This window comes from Ambystoma mexicanum, chromosome 7q (genome assembly GCF_040938575.1).
Source record: "Ambystoma mexicanum isolate Mex_15411 chromosome 7q, UKY_AmexF1_1, whole genome shotgun sequence".
In the NCBI taxonomy this organism is placed as follows: domain Eukaryota; kingdom Metazoa; phylum Chordata; class Amphibia; order Caudata; family Ambystomatidae; genus Ambystoma; species Ambystoma mexicanum.
Genome location: NC_090941.1, coordinates 152,520,934 through 152,545,018, shown reverse-complemented (window position 1 = coordinate 152,545,018; position 24,085 = coordinate 152,520,934).

Here is a 24,085-nt window from a genome sequence, read left to right as displayed (position 1 = left end):
TTCCCCTTCGCAAGTTAATCCTGCATTGTTTGCGCATTTAAAGGGGGGACTCGATGTTTCGTGCCTCACAGCCTTGGCTTGCCTGCATTGCGGTCATCTTGAGGTTCTGGACAAGGCAATGGAAGCTGCTCCTGCTTGGTTTTGGTGTGCTCCGCCCGGGCTGGCCTTCCTGCTCCCAGTCCTGTGTCACAGGATGCAGAAACCTGATCATTCATTAACGTAATTGAGGACACAAGAAGGAAACAATCCTTGTTTCGTCGTATCCGACAGCGTTCACGGCATTTCTGTGCCCCTGCACATCAGAACACCAAAACACACGGTGCACACCCCCAATTTGAACTTGCTTTGAATAAATTGTTTATCAATGGTAAACTAAGTGCTAAGGGTCATCCCTCACTCTCTGGTCCATATAAAATATTAAGCCAGGGTTTAGAGAAAATATGCCATTTTTCGCTTGAATGATAATAGATTGTGATATGGCTGTTAATTTTTTGTCAAGGTTCATCAAATAAGGCTTATTATTCTTTGTGTTACTAAGTACAACACCCAAATATGTGTATTGTTGCACCACCTCAAGTGTTGTACTCTGTAATGACCACCTCTTAAATAGCTTGCCACACTTTTTGTCATTACATACCATCATTTTGGTCAATAGATTTGGTTAGACATAGCTTGATAACGCATCTAGTAGACATTGTAATCCTTGTGGTGTCTTAGACATCAGCACAAGATCGTCCACATAGAATAAAGCTGGAATTTGCTGATTGTTGATTTTAGGGGCATCACTATAAATGTTCTCAAAAGCAACGCTCATATCTGAGATAAAAAAATTAAAGTGGGCCGAAGCAAGGATACATCCCTGCTTCAGAACCTCAACATGTTTCGATCAGGGGGGACAAGTCACCCTTCATTGAAGTTCTCACTTGGACTTTGGTATTTGTGTCTAAGGCTTCGATAAGTGAGACAAGACATGAAGGGCGCCCTGCTCGCCTTAGTTTATTGAAGAAAATCTCCCTGGAAACAGAATCAAATGCGGCCTGAACGTCCACAAAGGCCATATAAAGAGGTTGCTTGAGGAGGGATGATGTGATAGAATGGCTGTGGTGGAAAGTAAATTAATAGTCGTATCCAGACCCGCCACAAAACCTGTCTGGAAGCAATTACACTGTTGATTGTCAGTGGCCCACAAATTAAAATCTCTAAGAATACATCCAGAGAACATTTTGCCAAAGGAATCAATAAGGGTGATCGCCCGATAATTAGATGCACACGACTGATCGCCCTTCTTGAAAATGGGAACAATTGTTGAGTGCCACCATGATTCTAGAATTCTTCTGGACGCTAGAACATCATGGAATATGTTGCAAAGGATCCTTGCCCAAGCCTCCGGATGTTGTTTAAACATCCTATTGTTTAGCCCGTCCGGGCCAGGGGCTTGCGAGTTACTTCATTTTGCTATGAAATACAGGACGTCATCCTCATCGATGTTTAGGTGTTATGTTGATACAAGATATGATGAATAGTAGTTAACACTATCATTTGGTCGTGCATAAAGTTGAGTGTAATGGTGAATCCATTGTTCTTCTTTAACACCCTTCATTTGAACAGGAAATGTGACATGATTTGCTAAGTTGAGTAAAACCCACATCTGAGCTGAGTTTTTCTCATAAATAGCTTATAGCATCAATTCACCATCTGTTTGATAAAGTTGCATTTTTTTGGTACGTCGCCAGTTGTTATATTTGCATCTTAGAGATTTCAACAATCTAGCTCTGTCATGCAGGGTTCTCAACAGAACCAATTGTTTTTGCTTTCTCAGCTCTCTTTTTCGTTCTTGGACTTCTGGATTGAATTAGTGTTTTTTCCTGTGGTCCTTTCCTGCCTTTGATGACGAGTGAATTTTGTGAGCATTGATGTACTTGTCACCTAAAATTGTGAGATCATCTGTTGTTTTAGCTTGGGCTTCAAGGATGTTTTCATTAAGAGAGTGCAACGACTTTTCATTCCAAATGAAGCGCGTTCTTGCATTGTTTATTTTAATGCATTCGATATAGCACGAATGTTTGGTTTGTGTAGGGGTCGTTTGCAAATGGCATTGAAACGTAAGCATTTCGTGATCACTACTACTCTGTTTTATTACCTCGAATTTGTAATTTCTTTTGTAGAAACCATGATCAACGTATATAAAATCTACAATATATTTACTTTCTCCTCGGCACCATGTAGCCTCTGGCGGAACATCACCTTTAATGGAACCATTTAACATGATCAGTTGGCGATCTTACATCAAGGATGTCCATCTATCGTAAGCTGCCTTATTCTTCCTCTTAACACTTGATAAACATTGTAGGTTTAAATCACCTTCAATTATGGTGTTTGTTATTTCTGTAGCTAAGCTTATCAAGTTCAGTAGATCTTCAAGATCATGGAAGAATTTATGGTCAGTTAGTGCAGCAGGGTTTCTATAGATATTAATTAGTGCAATTACACCTCTGGGAAAGTTGATTTTAACCATTTGCAGATGTTGGTTAGGTGTACTCCAGGGTTGTAATTTAAGACCTGAGTTGTTTTTAATGGCTACCATTAGGCCTGAGGTCAGACAACCTTTCATTCTCACTTTAGCTGGAAGTAAAGTGATATTATGGTTATCCCAAGTTGGCTGTTCTATTAGCCAAGTTTTCTGGAATGCTAATATATCGAACGACTCAATTGAATCCGCGCTCTCATTGCACAAATGATGGCATCCCTGTGTATTCCAGCTAGCTAGGGTGATCACTTTGTATGCATTACTAGCAGTTAGTTATGGTTTATCACTCTTGTTCAAGTGAGCTGGAGGATACCTGGGTTTATTTGTTGGGTTCAAGGGAATGGAATGTTCGTATTTATTGAATCTTCTATGTTGTGGACGTGTTTCTAAGTCATTGTGCCCACCTTTAGTAATGGGTGGGTTGAATATAGTAGGGTCTTGTGCCACCACAAAGCCAAATAACTCCATTTCAGCTTGCCACGTGGTGTTTCTCACAACACCTGAGCGTATCCAAAGTCGCACTATTGACAAGTCCTCATCATTCAAAAATTGTACCTGGTAGATATCCATAGAAGTAATGTCTTCTAATTGATGTAATTCAGCAAAGATATCGAGTACACTGGTTTGGCATAAGTAAGGAGAGGGATATGGTAACGGGGACACTACATGATTAATCAATGGTAGTGATTTACATTATTTTTAGTGCTGTAAGCATTGACACATTTGGGTTCATTACTGTCATTCACATCAGTGGTTATTGCCATTAAATGTACATTCAATTCAGGTATTTTGCCAGATACATCTGCAGGCTGCTATACATACTTTGGGGCTTTAAAATGGCACTGATTCACAAAAAAGGCAGAAACAGCCTGTTTAGGTGTTTTTTCTGATCCATATACCATCTTGATCTAGATTCCTGTCATCGAGCGTGGCAAGGAGAGGGGTACACTCCAAGCATTTCCCTGCTCCTTGAGGGGCAATCAGCAGCGTCTTTGCCTGAAGCTAACTTTGATGCAGTCAGGGAAGCTAGAATCCCTCTATGGATTACCATCTGCTTTTTACCAGAGAAAAAGCAATGGGGTCCATTGGGATTCTTTTCAATGGCGGCAGCCATGCATGTGCTAGGAGACCACACTTGGAGCTCATGTACCAACCGTTGAGGTAAAAGGCACTGACATTACCCATATTTCCATGGTGTTTTACCATTCTGTTGAGGACATTATTAAAATCCAGCAGAGATAACTTTGGATGCAAAGATGGTGGCTCAGGCCGTCTGCTGCGACTGATTGAAGGGCTTGCTCAAAATGAGCACTCTATTGTTAAGGAGTTATAATAACATATTAATACTGACTTATGATGTCAGATTAACAATATCACCAACAGCACATGTCCTCTCCCGCTCATTCTTGTGAGATATTTGACTGAAAGCTGAATGGCTGTATGCTTGTTGGCAAACATTGCTTATGGCAGACAGTGGTGTTTAATGGATTTGCAACGATTAAAGACAGAAAAAGAAAATGATATGGGAGATGAAATATCAAAGTAAATTGCCAAAGGGGGCTGTTGAAGAAAAGTGAAAGAGAAAATGTTGAGAATATGAAATGAATGAAAAAATGCATATGGAAATAGAAAAAAGAGGAGTCCAGGAGACGAAAAGAGACAACATGCAAGAACCGAAAGATAGAGATGGATAAAAAGGACAGAGAATTGAAAAAACTGGAATAAAAGAAGGAAAGATTAAATAGTTAAAATAGGATGGTGCTAGAAAAAGACAGATTGAAAGGGAGCAAAGAAATTCGTAAAAGGAGTAAAAAAGCAGAAAATAAAAAGTGTACATTGTAAATTACATCATGAATTTGGCAGTGAAGGACTAACTGTACATGAGAAAATATTCCAATTCAACTCAGTGCTATTCAAGTTTCTAAAGTCACTTGGCGTGCAGCCTTGCACATCTAAATGATCATGAAACTCTTCAGTGACTAGCAATATCGTTATAATGTACAGTTCTGTGTACTTTATACAATATATTTACTGCTCACTCTATAATTCTGTAGTTGTGATGTCATTGATAACAAAAAGGGGTTTCGCATAATTCCAAGAAGAAGAGACATAATTACTGCCTAGAACTAGATATGTTATCCATGGGATTAATTCACTATAAATCAAGAAGCACATTGTAATCAATACATCATTATATTCAGGAAATGAAATGCCCCCTCCTTGAAATATCAAACGAATTGATTTTTGTTATGGGTTGACTGCATTAACTAAATAGTTCATATTTTAAAACTGGCGCAATAATAAGTTAATCAAATCACACCAAAAACAAACACAACGTGATTAACTAAAAAAATACCACAACATGCTCCACAAAAAAAGGTAAACAGAAATTATTGTACAGATAATATAAAAACCACAATTATAGTAACTAAAAACAGACAGTAGATAACTCAGAAATTCTGGGTTACAAAGAGAACAATTAAATAGACAAAACCGAATGTTTTTCAAAATTCTTTTTATTTCAAATATATTGCTTTATCAAAACGTATATGCAAAAAATACAACATACATTTCATCCCAATTCATGACTACTTCAATCTCTCATACAATATCACACATTTCTTGATAAAATCCCAAGCAGAGTATCTTTGACAAAGCGCCTCAGAATTTCATGGCAGCACCTTCCGCTGGGCAATTAAGTTAATGGAGATATATGAAGAAAATAAAATAGAAAATCATTCAGTCAGCAAGCCACTTCTCATTGTTCAATTGTCCAGCAAAGAAAATCAATTTCCTTGTTCACCCATACACATGAAACATTGTAGGATGCATCCTCCTAAAAGAACATGAAGGGGCACAATAACTAAACTATGTCCCCGCATCACATACCAGTAAGCGAAAACAACCATTTGTGGAATACACCAACTAATTAGTTGGTGATCTATGGTGGACCCAAAAAAGAGATAGCATTTAATTGTCTCCATGGTTTATAGCTTCCATCACAGTTGATCAAATGGCGTTGCTGAAATTGATATACAGAGGATAAAATACATGTCATCAACCAATGATTTTTTTTTATAAAGAATTTTCGAAATATGAATATTGACAGGGGGGGCAAAAGTAAAGTCTAATGCTCGCCTGTGAGTGAATCATAACATTGCAATGAAATAAGGACCCAACAATCTTTATTCAATTCTTTAGTTTGCATTGCAAAACATGTATAACATTCTACCATTGGCCAGAACACATCTTACATATAGCTGTATTTGTCAGTGAATACTTATCACCAAGAAATCTAAGCTTGTGGGAGGTGCCTGCAGTGTTGCATACACAATGGTAAAGAAAATTGCAAGAGTGCATTAACTTGTAGACAGCTGAACTGTACAAAAACCAAAGAATCCACTTCTGAATACTGCAAAATGTTTCTTATTTTGAAGCATAGTTGCACAAAACTGAATTGGCTCGTTATATTGCAATGCAACAGAGCAACCTAGAGCATGTTCTGTCCACACCTAAATGCAGCCACAAAAATCTCTGATTCCCCAAATCACACATTTCTATACTGTTCTTACAGCTGATAAAAGAATGTCATATCACAGTGATTTCACCCGGCTGCCTTGAAAAAGATACTAGTCGTTTGATGATGCAGTCTCCCACCAAATGGAAGGTACACCCTATGTTTCTGTCTATGCTGTCCTCCGTTGCTCCTGCTGCCTCCACTGGTCACATGACAGAATCCATCTAGAGTTGTCCTCTCTCAGAGGTAACTTTGAGGGCCTTCTCTGATACTTGCCATCTTGCATACATTACTAATAGTGCTGCCTTTATTCCACACAATACTCCCAATGTCCATCCTGTACATCTTACTGGTGCCAAGGCCTCCCCTAGCAAAGCCAACGCTTTTCATAGTGCCAGGAACCCTAATGGCTGAGGCATCATAAGTTAATACGAAACATACAATGGAAGAATAACGTGTGCATTCCCACAGATCCCCTTTTTGCACTTCTTCCATAACCATGCTTATTTCAAAACAATGGGCCTTATTACGAGTTTGGAGGTAGCCATGCCGTCATTATCGGCATGGCTACCTCCAAACTCGTGTCCAGGTCCCAAAAAAAAGGGAATTACCGGGCCATTCTGACTTTTGCGGGCCCGGTAATTCCCATTTTCGGGACCCGGACCCGGTACGTCGCCATTCCCATTTGAGCCTCAATAGGGCTCAATGGGAATGGGGAGGAAGCTAACAACGGACCCGTTAATGATGGGTCAGTTGTTAGCATCCTGGTCTGCTTGCGGGTGCTGGTATGCACGCCTGGCCAGACCAGACGTACATCCCGCCACCCGCGAGCAAACTCGTAATGTGGCGGCCTGGTATGAACGGTGCCGGTACCTTACTGGCACCGTTCATACCGTGGCTGCCAGGGTCGTAATGAGGCCCAATGTGTATGCATTTTATGCTCTGTCAAAAGGAGGTTTTACTCATGGGAACTGTGTCAAGGTGGATGTGTACAATAGCTAGGCATTCATTTACATCACAGCATCACGTTATGTCTTGTTCTAACAATCACAGCATCACGTTATGTCTTGTTCTAATTCGTCTCGGGAGGATAGCTCAAGGGCTACGTGCTTGCCTTGGAAGCCAGATGACACAGAGCAACACAGGTTCGATCCCCGTGTCCGTGCTTAGAAACCTCTAAGTATTAAGCTCGTTATAAATCACCTATCATATCATCTTCATTGTTACATTTTCATTGTGGAAGTATACAGTTCTGTTCTCTGGGAGTATGGCTGTTTACCAGCAATCCATACATACATTGAGTATTTATTAATACAGTGCCTGCAACAGCAACAGCAATACACCCCAACATGTGCTACTATACACATTATTATCATAGCAGCTCCTAAAGAGTTCTATTAATGCACTTAATATGTCAGAAGCAGCGAACAAGGTGGCAGACTGGTGTGCAGTTTGAATGGCTTTCCTTTTGGTGTCACACATTTTTTCTATACTGTGTGTCTATCTCTATCGGAAATCTGCGGTAGTTGAGTCAAGTAAAGTAATTTCAGGTAACAGTTTGGCAACATAGATGTCCAGTTAAATATTATTTCACAGGCAAGACTTACCACCCTTTTCCTCTCAGTCGACCAATACATGATATGTGTCCTAGTACATCTTTGCAGTGTGAAGTGAATGTCTGGAGGGGGTATTCTGCTAACCTGAATGCAGCTATCATTGGCACTAAATAGGTTCATCCCTTCTAAAGAAAACCCTGAACTTAACCCCTCCCTACATATTCTATCCTCTTCTACCACTATCTGACCTGGTTTCATATTTATGATGCACTGCAGTTTGGGAAGTCACACGGATCATAACGGCCAATTAGTTCCAATATCTAACCAGACATCCAGCATCATCTCTGTGAACCTCAGCAGAAACCTGCTAGGATCTCCAACAGCCTTTATATGCTACACTTCTCTTTGGATAATCAGATCCTTTAGACACCAGGCCCAATGTGAGCCTTTACCCGTCTGCTAGGAGCCCAAACTCCTTTGACGGCTCTATAAGCCTGAAAGGAACACCGGGATCACTGGCAGTGCCAGCTGCCATTCTAATAGTTCACGAGGCATCCCTGATTCTTCTGTGAGCTCTCTGGGGAAGACTTGGTTTTGCGCATCCTCACAAATTCTCAACTAAGGAAATCCTGGACCTCTGAACAAGCAACATCTCACCCCATTTCTTCACCTGCTGGTGTGACATTCCAAATCAGACTTGTTATTCCGGTCCTTGGTGATGGTGCTCAATGTAGAAACAGCTCATGTCTCTCTGACATTGGCATTTATGTTTGTCTGTTGGACCGCTGTTAAAAGACTGATTGCTTTTTTTCCAATATAACCACATGGATCAACAAGTGATTGGCCCTTGTACACACTTCAGGTGGCAATTGCATTGATTGCCCAATTTAAGACTCAGGGCCTCATTACGAGAAGTGCGCTAAAAACGTGATCATTACCGGCATGGAGGAACTAGCGGGTCTGTGCTCATATGACGCCGCTAATAGCGGCTGATTACAAGTGCGCGAGCACGCGCGAACCCCCATGCCGGTAATGGCCATACCGGCATGCCGCTAAAGGCCCTCCAACCCCCCGATAGCGCCTTCACAGGACCCACCGATACCGCGTCAGCCTAGGGGGAACCCCTTAATACCGACCCGGTATTAACACCATGCTAATACCGGGCTCGCAATACCGGACCCAGAAGTAACATCATTGCATCAGAACGGGAAATGCGCCGACGGCCATCTTTAAAAACACAATCTATTGCAATCCTCCCAAACCACCAGTGTTTTACAGGACAGACCAGGGCCTTCCAAATCACAATGTCCGAGGCAAGCAGAAAATCAGACACCCGCCTGCGCAAAAAGTGTTTTTCGAATGAAGAACTGAAAATATTGGCGGACACCCTCGCTGCCCATGCTGAGGAGATAAACACGCACAACCTCAAAAGGGAGGTGCAGCTAAGGAAAAAGGAGATTTGGGAAGAGGTAGCCCGCAAGGTTTCTGCGGTCGGCACCCTCCACGGGCAGTCAAAGACTGTAAGAAAAGGTGGGACGACCTCCGCCTTAGGGTACGGAACATCCTGGCCAGCAATAGGAGGGAGGGCACGGCCACAGGCGGGGGTGCCCACTCACCCACAAAACTAATGCGCTGGGAGGAGACGTGCAATACCTTCATCCAGATGGAGTCCATCGAGGGCTTCGGGGAGATGGAGATGGGTGCTGCAACATCTGGAGATGGAGGTGAGTGACCCTGCAGACCCCATTAGGACAAACCATGACATAGCAGAAGTGATCTGGAATAGAGTCTAGGCAAGGCAATGCATGTCCCAATGCACACATCTACATATCCATGTCCAGATGGAGGCCCAAACCCTGCCACACTGAAATGCATGCTGAGTGCCAATCCCATTACCAACATACAGCCAACACACACGGACCGTGCCCATTTAATACATCACACAAACCCCAATACAACGGCATGCCACCGGCCATGCAGCATTCCTGAATTGAGACATCATGGGAAATGCCAAAATGCCCCCTTCAAACTACCCTGTGTGACACCCCTGTAAGATATGAATGCATGATAAATGAAATTCTCCACAGCACCATATAATGCATCTTGCATGTAACACCATCATAGATGCCCTGCATCTCTTCTACCCCCCCCAGGCACCGACGGAGAGGATGCCAGTGAAGAAACACCCACAAGGGCATCCACGTCCCGGCCCAAGACAACTCCCACAGGCAGAACCACCGCCGGGGCAGCCTCGCAGGCCACACCAAAACCCAGGGCGAGTGCCCAGGCCATGCCCGCACATGAGGGCCCCACAGCTACCCCAGTCACTGGAATAACAGAGCTGGCAACATCAACAGAAGGCGAGGTCACTTGCACCCATTCGGCAGAAACCCGTTCCATGGGCGAGACAGCTACCACTGCCCCACAGAGCTTGAAACAAAAGAGATTGCGTCCTACCACTTACTTTTGGTCACTTAACATATACAATTTGTAAAGGCTGGATTATTCAGCATGCTTGGTATGACAGAAGCCATTTAATTAAACTAACTCTCATACGTAATCAAGAAGACGAGCAGTTAAGCCCTTAAAGGTTACACTGTAGCTTTTTATTTAGCCAGTGTTAGTAGGTGCAGAGAAAGTTTTTTCTACATTCAGTTTAACATGATACTTTTTAGTTTTTTTGTGTACATATATATCAAAACCCATTCATCTTGTTTAACAAATGCATCAAGGAAAGGTAACAAATGCTTAAAGAAAATGAACAAACAAAACATACAAATACATAGTCATTAGTGGTTTGCCTAAATGTGCAATTTATGCAAAGAAACATAGTGTAGTGTTTTAACACAAGGCAACCAAATGTGTAAAGTCCAAATCATGAATCAAAGAAAGGACATTTGACTCCTAGGAAAGAAGGGGACCTAGTCGATGGTCAACGTCTGGAAACAGATCGAATTATGAGACGTGATTGGGGGAATTATGCCCTCAAAATGATGTGGTCCTGTGACGTTTCGGCGGGAAGCCTTCTTCATGGGCCTCGACTTGGTATCCCCTATGTGAGAAACAAGAAAATATAATAAAAGAGGGGCTCAAACAGTTTTAGAGCTCGTCTAAAAAGAATAGATCTGATGATATTTATACTAGCATGCAATCAAATCTAATTAGGACCGTGTAGGTGGCCAATGTTAACATTGTCCAGTGGCTTGCTGGCACTGCTTACTGACCTGGACGGAAGTCAGGGATTAGTGCTTCTTCCAGTCGGGGTAAACAGGGAGCTGAGAGAAGTATGCAGCATACCCTTTCAAACTGTTGGAGGAGGTTCCTACAGGTGAGTAGCTGGTGTACTGGATGCACTAAGGTGAAAGAGGAAATATAAAAAATGTATAAAAACAGGTTAACATTACCCACCTACCAAGTCGAGGCCCATGAAGAAGGCTTCCCGCCGAAAACGTCACGGGACACATCATTTTGAGGGCATAATTCCCCCAATCCCGTCTCATAATTCGATCTGTTTCCAGACGTTGACCAACGACTAGGTCCCCTTCTTTCCTAGGAGTCAAATATCCTTTCTTTGATTCATGATTTGGACTCTATGCACTTTATACAGTTGGTTGCCTTGTGTTAAAACACTACACTATGTTTCTTTGCATACATTACACATTTAGGCAAACCACTAATGACTATCGGCCTCATTACACGGTAGGCGGTAACCATGGCGCTATTAGCGCCATGGTTGCCGCCGGTATTTTACCGTGTCCGCCTTGGTGGATGGCGGAATTACCGCCCTACTCCAAGGTGAGCGGGGCGGTAATTCCCCATTCACCAAGGCACTTCCCCATTCCCATTTATGCCCCCATAGGGCATAATGGGAATGGGGAAGGCGCTAATTACGGTACCGCAAATTGCGGTACCGTAATTAGCATCAAGGTCCCTTTGTGGCACCCTACTTTAAGGGCTGGTAAAACCAGCCGGTAAGGTCGGGTCCCGCAAAGGGAACTCGTAGTAAGGCAGTAAGGGTTTACCGGTACCGGTGCCCTTACCGCCTACTGTGTAATGAGGCCGTATGTATTTGTATGTTTTGTTTGTTAATTTTCTTTAAGCATTTGCCACCTTTCCTTGATGCATTTGTTAAACAAGATGAATGTGTTTTGATTTATATGTACACAGAAAAACTAAAAAGTATCATGTTAAACTGAATGTAGAAATAACTTTCTCTGCACCTACTAACACTGGCTGAATAAAAAGCTACAGTGTAACCTTTAAGGGCTTAACTGCTCGTCTTCTTGATTACGTATGAGAGTTAGTTTAATGAAATGGCTTCTGTCATACCAAGCATGCTGAATAAACCAGCCTTTACAAAAATGTATATGTAAAGTGACCAAAAGTAAGTGGTAGAACGCAATCTCTTTTGTTTCAAGTATTATTAGCTCTTAAGTCCTCCCACTTTTCCATGAGCTGACCCTCCAGTTACCTAGACTGCCCCACAGAGTGACATTGAAGTTGGAGCAGAGGAGTATGTGGACGAGGAAGGGCTGATACATGTGACATGTCCACACTCCCTAAACCCCCAGTCCACCCCCCAACCCCACACTCAGGACACACCCACCAGCAGCACTGCGCATCCTGCCCTCCACAGCTCAGACCGTTCCATCACCCCCAAGGCCAGTCCTACCAATGCACGCCCGGTCGCAGCACCCTCAACCATTGCTTCTCCCACCAACCGTGAGGCATGGCTAGCAAGGGTGGAGGCAATACAGGACTCAATGCTGGAACTAGTACGACAATATGTAGCGGAGGGTGAGGACACAAGGCGGCAGATAGCGCAGGCCATAGCGGCGAACACAGCCGCCATCAATGCCTCTGTGCTGATGATGCGAGACAGTCTGGGGGCTGCCACGCAGGTCCTGACCTCAATCCTGCTGCACATGCAGCAGCAACAACCCCTGCCAGCCGTGGCAATCACTGCGGCAACCACCCCATCCACCACACCCACATCCTCCACAGCCGCTTCCTCTGAACCCTCCAGCCCTGTGCGTCAGACAAGGCGGAGTGCGAGGCAGTCAGAAATGCTGCTCCCGGAGAGCAAGAAAGGACGAAAATAGTTTTGGACAACAATGGGAGTGGGTTACATGGTGTCAGTGGTGTTCATTGGGGGGTACGGGGTGTTCATTGGGGGTATGGGGTGTTCATTGGGGTTATGGGGTGTTCATTGGGGGGTATGGGGTGTTTTGGCGTAGTGGGGGGTGGGAGGGGGTAGCACCTTTCTGTAGTTATTATTAATACACCCGTTGTGTACAGAATCATTCAATGCCTGGTCATTGTTCATTTCGTGTGTATTCATTTCATTCATGTCAGTGCACAGTGCCCACCTCCCCACATTCCCTGTGTGCATGTCCACATGGACCCAGTGTTCAGTGTAGTAGTGACACATATCCATCAACGTCCCTGTGGTTCAGAAGTATTCGTCAATCAGCGATTGGCGTACAGCACGTCCATCTTGTGCATCACGTACTGGCAGGGGTGCTGCTTCTCCTCCATCTTCATCCTCATCATCCTCACCCAGTGCATGCATGTCAATGTCAGGTGGCAGTGGTACATTTCTCCAGAACCACATGTTGTGCAGCAAGACACAGGCCATGGTGATCTTTGCCACCTTCTCCGGCCTATAAAGGAGTGCTCCACCAGACCTGCTTAGGCAGCAGAATCGCGCCTTCAACAGGCCGAAGGTCTGCTCAATCACAACACGGCTAAGGGTATGGACCCGATTGTACTCCTCTTCATGGCTGTTACGTGGGTTCTGCATGGGGTGAGTAGCCATGGCTTCAAGGGATATCCTCCATCACCTGCATGGGAGTACAGAGAGGCATGTGTGAGTCATTTTGAGCTGTCACCTTCAGGATTCATAGCTATGGCCGCAGCTATTTGCTATTGACATGCACATGTCCCTGTACGTATGCACTGAGATTATTTGGATGCATTGTGTACTGCAATATGATCTGCTAGTCTTGATGGCGTTGTACAGATGATGCAGGGTGTTAACTTGCATGCTGATAGGGATGTACTGTGGATGCAGGACGATGTCTTGCCTCCCATGATTGCAGTGTATGCTACACTGTGCCTAATCACACTGGCCACATTGGCACAGTTGTAATCATGTTCAGTCATGCATCGCTTGATGGACCCATGGTGGCCTGGTTGGGCATCTTACATGTTGTCATTGATCTGCGGCATTGGTCCAATGTGTGGCAGTGGTGTGTCATGGTCAGGTTGGGAGGTTCAGGTAGGAAGTGTTTAGCTCTGAGTGCACTGTCCACTCACCACCTATTCCCACCCAGGTGGAGTGTGCACCCCCCATTCCCACCCATGTGGAGTATGCATCCCCCCATTCCCACCCAGGTGGAGTATGCATCCCACCACATAACATCCCTGATGCACTGCCATGGGCCAGTCAGACAACTCACCAAGCAGCCAGGCACGTCTTCCAGCATGTCGCTCCATGTGACGGGGTAGCGTGGAGTTACGCAGCACCATGGAATCATGTGTGGATCCGAGATATCGGGTACAACAATGTGTGATGATCTTGCTGGAGTCACATACCATCTGCACATTGATGGAGTGGTATTGCTTGTGATTGTGGTACACCGCCTCTATGGCATGAGGGACTACCAATTCAACATGGGTGCAGTCGAGGGCACCGACGCAATTGGGCATGCCTGCCAGTGTATGGAAGCCTACTTTCGTGTTGGCAATCTCCTGGGCAGTCCATGGTAGGGATATGTGGGTGCTAGCGTGCTTCAGGAGGGCATCCAGCACTTGGGTCAGCATGTGTAAAAAGAGTGGTTGTGATATACCATGCAGCTGGCCAGTGTGTGCTGGTAGGTGCCTGTTGCCAGGAAGTGGAGCACAGACACCACCTTTAGTAGCGGGGGGTGGCAAAGCAAATTTCTATGAGGCTGACGATGTCGTCATGTATCATGTCCACAATGGTGGTGATGGTGTCCTGGTCCAATTGGTACAGGGTGTGGATCTGCTCAGGGGTTAGATTGAATGGACTGGGACTGATGCAAGGGATTGTTGGCTGCCTATGTGGTACTACTGGCTGCACTGGTGGTAACTGCTGGGCCTGTCTCACCCTCCTTCTCCTCCTTCGTCTCCTCTGTGTTGCCTGTTGTTGCTGCTGTAGTTGTTGTTGTAGTTGCTGTAGTTGAAGCAGTACATGCATTTCCTCCAGCCCCATGATTGCAACAGCTAGTGGTATCATGTTGGTGTGGGAAGGGGTGTGGTGTGTGGGTGTACTCCTTTTAAGCTGGGACAGGCTCCATTGACTCCACCTGTGGTGATTGTGTGGTGCACCTGTGGCAGTTGCTTTGACTGCAGGTTGCTGTTTACGGGTGGTCCGCGATGCCTGTATGTACGCCCGCGACCCGGTATGAAGGGGCACGGTACGGGCAGTGGCGGTATTGGCGGGTTGTCAGGTCGTAATGGCCTGGACCCGTTAACGATGCCGGTAATACCATTCTGCCTTCCTATTTTCATTATCTCCATTCTCGTAATGAGGCCCTCAGTCTTCTACATCCTGTTCAGTTCTCATGATGTGCAATGCTCTCCGCTGTGCTTGACTAATGGCTGCAACCTCCAAACAGTTCAAGAACTGGGAGGACACCTGGAAGGCAGACAAAGGTCATTAGAAAATGATAGTGTGCCACTGCCCTATAAAAGCAGCCCAGCCAATGCCAAATGTCTATAGTTTAAATGCCGTTACTAGTCCAAGGATCAAATAAGCTGAGGCCCAGAGACCCAAAAGAAGGAAAGGAACCCCAGGCACTGGGCATAACAGGGAACATATGGTTTGTACTTTAGGAAAACCAGTGTAGGCAGCATAACTCAAAAGCAGGCTGGAAACTACAAGTGCTAGCCTGCTTTCTCAGCAGCCACCTTGAGGCGGACCCGGGCCTTTTAAGTCCAGTCACACCCAAAGCATGTGGCTTGCTGTTCCACCCCTTGAGAGGAAACAACCTAATTGATATGCGAAGCGACATCGGAGGAATCATTCGGCACCATCAGGGATCCTCAGCAGACATGCCTCATTCAGGAGTCCAACCGATGGCTTGCAGGTAAGTCCTTTTTACCTGCCAGGGAGTTCAGTGCTGGGACATTCCAGTCTACAAGAAGTGCCACTGACTATTAGAGATAAGTCAGGGTTCAGGGATCGGCCGCTGCAAGCATTTAGCTTAGGACAAACACACGATGCTGTGTCTCTGAATATATAACTGCTTTGTGTGTCTGAACGCTCATTAACAAAAGCCTTGTATTTCAGAGAAGTTATGTTTTTTGAGAAATGCTGCACCTTCTGCTCTTTGAGGCCTGGCATAAGCAATACAATTGCAGCAACGAATAAGATAAGCAACATTTGATATTTGTTTGATAACAAAAAAAAAACTATTGGAATACCCCAATCAAGCACTAAAACATGATTGTCCTACTAATGGAACAACTAGGTGTTGTTGAGTGGTTAAAGAATTAATATGATGTGCAATGATTTTACTGCGTCCTAACCGCCTTGCATGCCGACTCATGTGTTGGTGAGGAAACCAGTGCATGGAATTTGGATGTCTGTGCTAGTGCAGTACCAATAGGATCTGAGAATGAATGTGGAGTGAATGCATGACTCCAACATCAGAGAGGCAAGAGTCAATGAGAAAATCACACAAACCTAAAAGAGAAAACTGCCAAATAGCTTCCCAGATTGCTCTTAGTGATCCTAAAAATCTCCCTATCCCTCAAACCAATGTTCCTCCTACCTATCAAACCAATGTCTCTCAAACCTACCTCCTCCTTTGGGGTTCACGGGCCAATCAGTGTACTCAATACTGCGCAGCAGGTGCACCTATTGTGGGTTGGTTCGTGTTGGTCAGTTATTCTTTGAGAAGAGTTTGCTTGGGACCTCTGACACAGTTCCTACAGTGACATTTGGGAACAACCACGTATGCCTTCATAGATGTCACTCAGGTGTTGTTTCGAATTCCTTCCCTACTACCATGGTAAGGATGTCAAAATCTAATGTGCTCATCACATGGGAGATAGAAGACCGAATAGGTTCTGCATGCAACAGAAGCAAGTCTTGTTCAAGCAAACCCTGATGGGGGTAGTATAAATTGCGATTGATTAATGTATCCCCTGAACCAATAGGGACATCTCTCATTGTCTATGTCATGCTCAATGTCACAAAAACAGGGGTCAGCTGCCATGCCTACTGCTTGAGCAGACATGTATCCTGGCCTTGAATAACATTATGTGAGATTTCTCCAACAGTTACCTGAACCTCACCATTTGTAGGCCACATTTTCAACCTTTTGAAATGTCTTCCATGCTCTGGCTAATACATATTATAAGCACACTATCAAGCAAGATTGGTCATAGGAGAGGGTCTGGGCCACATAGGTTAATCTGATTTTGTCTGGACCTTTTAGGTAGCGGAAACAATGATAACAGTGGTAGTAAACTTTGGGGGCATTTGCGGCTTAACAGTATTATGAGAGATTGCTTTTAGGTAACATTCATCTGATATCCAATTGGGGGGCTATGCAAGGAGGGGCACCTATCCTACTTTACATTCAGCTGCAGCCAGGCAAAATAAAACCCAGTAGATAATCCACTTCACAGTCCCATGACCCAAGACATCCACAATTCCCTCCATGGCAAGCCACTATATACCGTGTCATCCACCATGGCTAGCTCTTCACGCTTGGAAATAAAACTGCTCAGGTTGACATCTCAAAATAAGATTGTCATACCGTTTCCTGGTTTCATTTGAGTGTTTTTGTTCCAGGGTCCCAAGGTATTCTGTTCAAGCAATCATTAAAGATAAAGTAACAGCGACAAAATACAAGGCGGCACTAGAGGTTGCTTCATGCCTTGGACCTTCACCTTTCTTATAAAGGGTTGCATTCACGCACGTGGGTAGCTTCTTTACCTTAACGTCAGTGTTGGTGGTTACAAGTACCTGATAGGGGCCCTTCAACCACAGGGCCAATGATATGATATGATATCATATGATATGGCATTTATAACGCGCCTATACACAAGTGTTTGAAGTGGCAACGAGGCAAGGGAGGGGGAACCGAGGGAAGACAGAGACCAAGATCTTACTAGGCCAGGTGACATTGAGATCGCGCAAGTGCAGGGGAAGCGGAAGGGGAAAGGTGCGAGGGGAAGGGGCAGGGGCAGTGCAGTACATAGGATAAACAGTAAAATAAATAAAAACAATAAATAAGCACTGCGGCCAGCTGGTGGCAAGTGCAAGGGTAAGTGCAGACATCAGGTGTCATGTTCTGCTAGGGGGCTGTAGGGATACAGAAACAGCCCCCGAGTGCAAAGGTTGCCAGGGGGGCAGTGCAGGTGGGCAACTGGCAGGGAGGGGACCTGGACTCATGAACAGAGGGTAGCCAGATGACCAGTGCGGTTTCGGTTTCCGCTGGTGAAATTATGTTTTCCGCTGGTGAAACTTCACGCACATAACATTGCCAGGCTCCACTGAAAGAAACGCCTGCACTTATTCTCTTGGAAAGACTCCTTTGGCCTACGAGTGGATAAACTTAAAATACAGGTGATTAGTTTCTTGCAGTATTCCAGCATCATCTAATAAGGCAAAAAGTATTTATTTATTTATTTTTGTATTCATGTAAGACGCATTCAGTGGTGTTAATGAGGGAAAACACGGGGTCATGTGGGCTTATACCAGGTCTTTTTTATTGATTATTCCTCACATGCTGAAAAGTACAAGTGGTATGGCATCTGGCCACTTGAGGCCTGTTTCAGCACACAACCTATCTAACTTTGTTTTGATGTTACAATTCTGCCTTTCAATTGCCCAGGTTGATTGATGGTGGGGGGCAAGGGGCCAGTGCAGCTTCTGTTGTTTTTTGAGTGCTCTGCAAAGGTCTTCCATCAGCTGGCCAGAAGAAAGTGTCCTTCTTTCGCTATATAGTGTCAAAGGGCTGCATATCTGACAATAGATATTTGTTTTGGAAACATGATGGCATCTAACAAAGTGGAGATATAAACATTACATTTTATTGGACAACCTGATGATGCGAGGAATCCTATCTGCTTCCAAAGATGATCATAACCTGGGGTAACTCCAGAAGCATACCTTAAATCTTTGTAAAGGGTGATTAGCTAATATGCATGCTGTAGTCAGAGCTACTAATTCGTCAAGCTGGGTGGAAAACACATTTGACAATTGGGCACATTCCACCACAGTGTGGTGGGAACAGACCATACATCCTTTAACCAGTTTCCCTTAATTATCACATATTGATAGCAGGGCCCCTGTGCCTAAATTGCATTGTGTGACTCCCAATTGTTCGCCGTCGCACAGGTGTCCGCCTTGGACGGGCGTGGCTTGGACTTTTGCCTTGTGATGCGAGAGGCCCTAGTCAGAGTGCCCCACCACTGTAATTCGCTGGTGGCTTCTGTCCCACTTGAGAGTTTGCAAAATTTGCGAGTGAGCTAGATTTGGGATACCTGTATAGTGGGAGAGAGGCTTATCAAATTTGAGACACCTGTACAGTGGGAGAGAGGCCTATCAATGCGGTTTGGAGATCAGACAGTGCGACTTGGGCACAGAGGCCCTGCTAAGTTTGAGACACCTGTATAGTGGGAGAGAGGCCTATCAATGCAGTTTGGAGATCACACAGTGCAATTTGGGCACAGAGGCCCTGCTATCAATGCAGTTTGGGGATCACACAATGCAATTTGGGCACAGAGGCCCTGCTATAAATGCAGTTTGGGAATCACACAATGCAATTTGGGCACAGAGGCCCTGCTATCAATGCAGATTGGGATCACACAATGCAATTCGGTCACAGAGGCCCTGCTAAGTTTGAGACACCTGTAAAGTGTGAGAGAGGCCTATCAATGGAGTTTGGAGATCACACAGTGCAGTTTGGGCTCAGAGGCCCTGCCATCAATGCAGTTTGGGAATCGCACAATGCAATTTGGGCACAGAGGTCCTGCTATCAATGCAGTTTGGGGATCACACAATGTAATTTGGGCACAGAGGTCCTGTTAAGTTTGAGACACCTGTACAGAGGGAGAGAGGCCTATCAGTGCAGTTTGGAGATACCACAATGTAATTTGGGCACAGAGTCCCTGCTATAAATGCAGTTTGGGAATCACACAATGCAATTTGGGCACAGAGGCCCTGCTATCAATGCAGTTTGGGATCACACAATGCAATTCGGTCACAGAGGCCCTGCTAAGTTTGAGACACCTGTATAGTGGGAGAGAGGCCTATCAATGCAGTTTGGAGATCACACAGTGCAATTTGGGCACATAGGCCCTGCTATCAATGCAGTTTGGGGATCACACAATGCAATTTGGGCACAGAGGCCCTGCTATAAATGCAGTTTGGGAATCACACAATGCAATTTGGGCACAGAGGCCCTGCTATCAATGCAGTTTGGGATCACACAATGCAATTCGGTCACAGAGGCCCTGCTAGGTTGACATCCTGTTCATCACAGAAACATGGCTGGACGACAACTACAAAATCACACTCCAAAGCTGCCTTCTGACCGCCTTCAAATGCCTACAAATAAACAGAAAAAACAAAAAAGGAGGAGGCATCGCTATAGCATTCAAAGAACACCTGAAAATAAAAACTGACGAACCACTCAACATCCTCAACTGTGAAACCATGGTAATAAACCTAACAGCGAACCCAAAAACCAACATCACATTCATCCTGATATACAGACCACCAACATATGATGCAACATTTGTCGATAATTTCATAGAACCCATCACCAACTTAGCCATCCACCACGAACACCTAATCATCCTGGGGGACTTCAACATCTGGTTTGAAGACAGCCACGCCAACTCGGAAAACTCACTAATTGAACAACTCAGCACCATGAAACTACGACAATTAGTCAAAGGAGCAACGCACTCGGCAGGACACACCCTAGACGCAATTTTCGCCAAAGAAAAACTCATCACCACGGCACCTCCGATACAAATACTATGGAGCGACCATCTCATCATCCCATTCGTGATCACTCTGCCTACCCAAGCCCACATCCAACATCCGGAACTCACAACCACCACCAAAAGAAACTGGAAACACATCAAAGAAAGCAACCTATTTGAACAACTCGAATTAACTAAACCCTCAACTACAGAACTGGAGCTAGCTGACCTAGACGGGAAAGCAGAGATACTACACAAATGGATCGCAGATACAATAGACAAGATCGCCCCAGAAAAACCATTCACCCCATCAAAAAAAAGAGCAATGGCAAAATGGTTCAACCCCACTATTAAACAACATGAAAAAGGAAAACAAAAAGATCGAATTGGAATGGAGGAAAGAATACAACCCAGGGAAAAAAACACTGTACCAGAAACAAATCCGTGCATACAAGAAGGAAATTCACAAGGCAAAGAGAAGACATTACGACGACAGAATCAACAATGCCACCAACACACAAAAAGAAATGTTTAGCATCATTAAAGAAATGTGAAACCCACCAGGTTGCGATAACACCCCAACCCCCTCAGAAAAACTATGCAACGACCTGGCAGATCACTTAAAAAAAAAAATCAACAACATCCGTCAAACCATACAAAAGCGACCAACCAATCACAACATACAACCCAATGAACCTAACATGGAACCACAACACAAACTCCGAAGCTTTCCTGAAATATCAGCAGAGTCATTCGCAATGCTGGTAAAACGAAGCAAGAAAGCGGGATCACCCATGGACCCATGTCCCCCAGACATCTACAAATCAATCCTTGCGAAAGGATCGCCAGCAGAACTCTACAGAAACCTTCTAAATCTATCACTATCAACAGGGACTGTACCGAAGATCTTCAAATCAGCCACTCTTGAAAAACACAAGTGGTGACGTAGATGACCTTTCCAACTACAGACCGATCTCTAACATCCCCTACCCAGCAAAACCTCTAGAAACCTACGTATATAAACTATCCCAAGAACACGTACAAAAACACCACCTGCTGGACCAAGCTCAAATCTGTTTCAGACCAGCCAGAGGAATGGAAACAGCACTACTATCCATCTGGGACGACCTCAAAACGAACGCAGACTCAAACACTACCTCAGCCCTTATTCTGCTCGACCTCTCCGCAGCCTTTGACACAGTTAGCCACGACACCCTGACCAAAAGACTAGAAGACATAGGCATAACAGACACAGCACTACGCTGGACCAAATCATTCCAAGCAGACAGAACAGAAACCGTATGGATAAAACCTTTCAAATCCACCCCACGAGTTAACGACTGTGGAGTACCACAACGATCCTCACTATCTCCACTATATTTCAACATCTATCTGACTCCGGTCATCAGAATCTTCAAAAAATACAACATTACATGTTACAACTATGCAGATGACACTCAGATCATCTCCAAAATCAAAGACACCGATGCGGACCATTCAACCCTAACCGACTGTCTAAAAGAAGTCTTCAACTGGATGGATGCCAACAACCTGAAAATCAACCCAGGAAAGACAGAAATCATGATCATATCCAAAGACCAAGAGAACAAACCCACCATCCCATGGCCTACGGAAATGGGAAACGCACCAACACCATCGAAGGTAGTAAAAAATCTGGGAGTCCTAATGGACAACAACCTAACACTGGAACCACAAATAAATGCAACAGTGAAGAAATGCTTTTTCCTCCTCCACACGGCAAGAAGAATTCTACCTTTCCTCTCCTTCACGCACAAAACACTCACTATCGTCGCCCTAATCATGTCAAAAATCGACTATGCAAACAGCCTCTAACTCGGAATACCAGAATATCTCCTGAAGAAACTGCAACAGATCAAAAATGCAGCAGCAAGACTACCCCTCAAACTATCCAGAAGAGACCACATCACTCCAGCCCTAAAAACACAACACTGGCTCCCAGTAAAACATTGCATCGCCTTCAAAACAATGTTCATAACGCACAGGGCAATCAGCGGACAAGGAGCAGAATTCCTACAAAAGAAAATCACAGTCTACAAACCAACGAGAACCCTCCGATCAAGCAACGAAATCCGCCTGGAACTCAAACCATACCTTAAGAAAAAACTTGGAGGCACCTCCTTCTACCACTTAGCCGCAAAAACCTGGAACAACATCCCAAAAGAAATAAGAAACACTGAAGATCATCTAAAATTCAGGAAATCACTAAAAACCTGGCTCTACAACACCACAGACTAAACCTGGAAAGCAAAACTGGAAAAAGGATGACTAAACCAAAAAGACACAGACATCCCCGACCCGAGAGAGTAACTCCCACGGCACCTGGATGGGTGACACCGAATAGACTAGTACACAGGCGGCACGCACGGAGACTGACTCAACTACCCCAAACAATCCCACCAACACTTTAGCCCGCCCCTTAATTACAGCCAGGTACCACAGCGGTGTGGTATTATCGAGGTATTGGCAAACACCCCACTACCTGAGAGGTTGTCATTGGCAGGTGCACTGGCCACAGGAGTATGAAGGGAGGATAAGGGGAGCTATGATAGAGCATGTTAGAAGTGGGGGCCAGAGGAATAAGGAACCTGTATGTCAGTCGGACCCAGATCAGGACAGAACCGCATCAGGGGAGACTACGCAAGCCGAGCGCATCAATTCAGGATAGAGACGCACACTAACCAACCCTACTAACAATTTCCCTTTCTGCATACACCTCTCAAACTCCAAACCAAACACAACCAAAACCTACAGCACAACAAACCGCACAAACTTCGCTACATCGCAACAACAAAACAAAAACACGCATAGCCTTGCACAACAGTACACGACGACTACCGGCTGCAAACACCCCAGGACCAGCCAACGGACCCATCGGGCTGAGGCCGCCAACAGCACATCACTGCTCTCTTGCACTTTTCCTGCTTCCTCCCACTAACTCAACCTCCCCTCCTCTTTCAGAGTGCCGCCAGAGCGCCCGGGGACCACTCTGGTGGTGATAGTGCGCGGTACAAATGTCCTTTAACATTAACATTAACAGACATATGACCTATCAATAAAATACATCACATCACCATTCTGTAAGGGTACATAATTGTAACTGTCATTTATAAAGCGCCTTTTACCATTACTATAGTCTCAATGCACTTGTGGTGGGAACACCCTCTGGGGCCAAAGCCCTGATTATGGGAAATTCTCAGTGGTTTAAAATGAGTGTGTACATTTTTTGGCCAAGATAATGAATTAGGTGGGCTGGCCAAGCTCCTGTAAGCAACCCAAGAGGTCAGACATGTGGGTGAGTGCTGAGGCGGTCACAAGTATGTGCGAGTCCAAGACACTCGTTATGTGTCTAGCTAGACTGACATTTTGTCATAGGTTGTTGCTGTTTCCCAATGGCATCAGTGTTTAGGAAAGTCTGGTGTAAGTATGCTTAAAAACGTTAAGTGTCCAGCTATACCGAATTTTGTCATG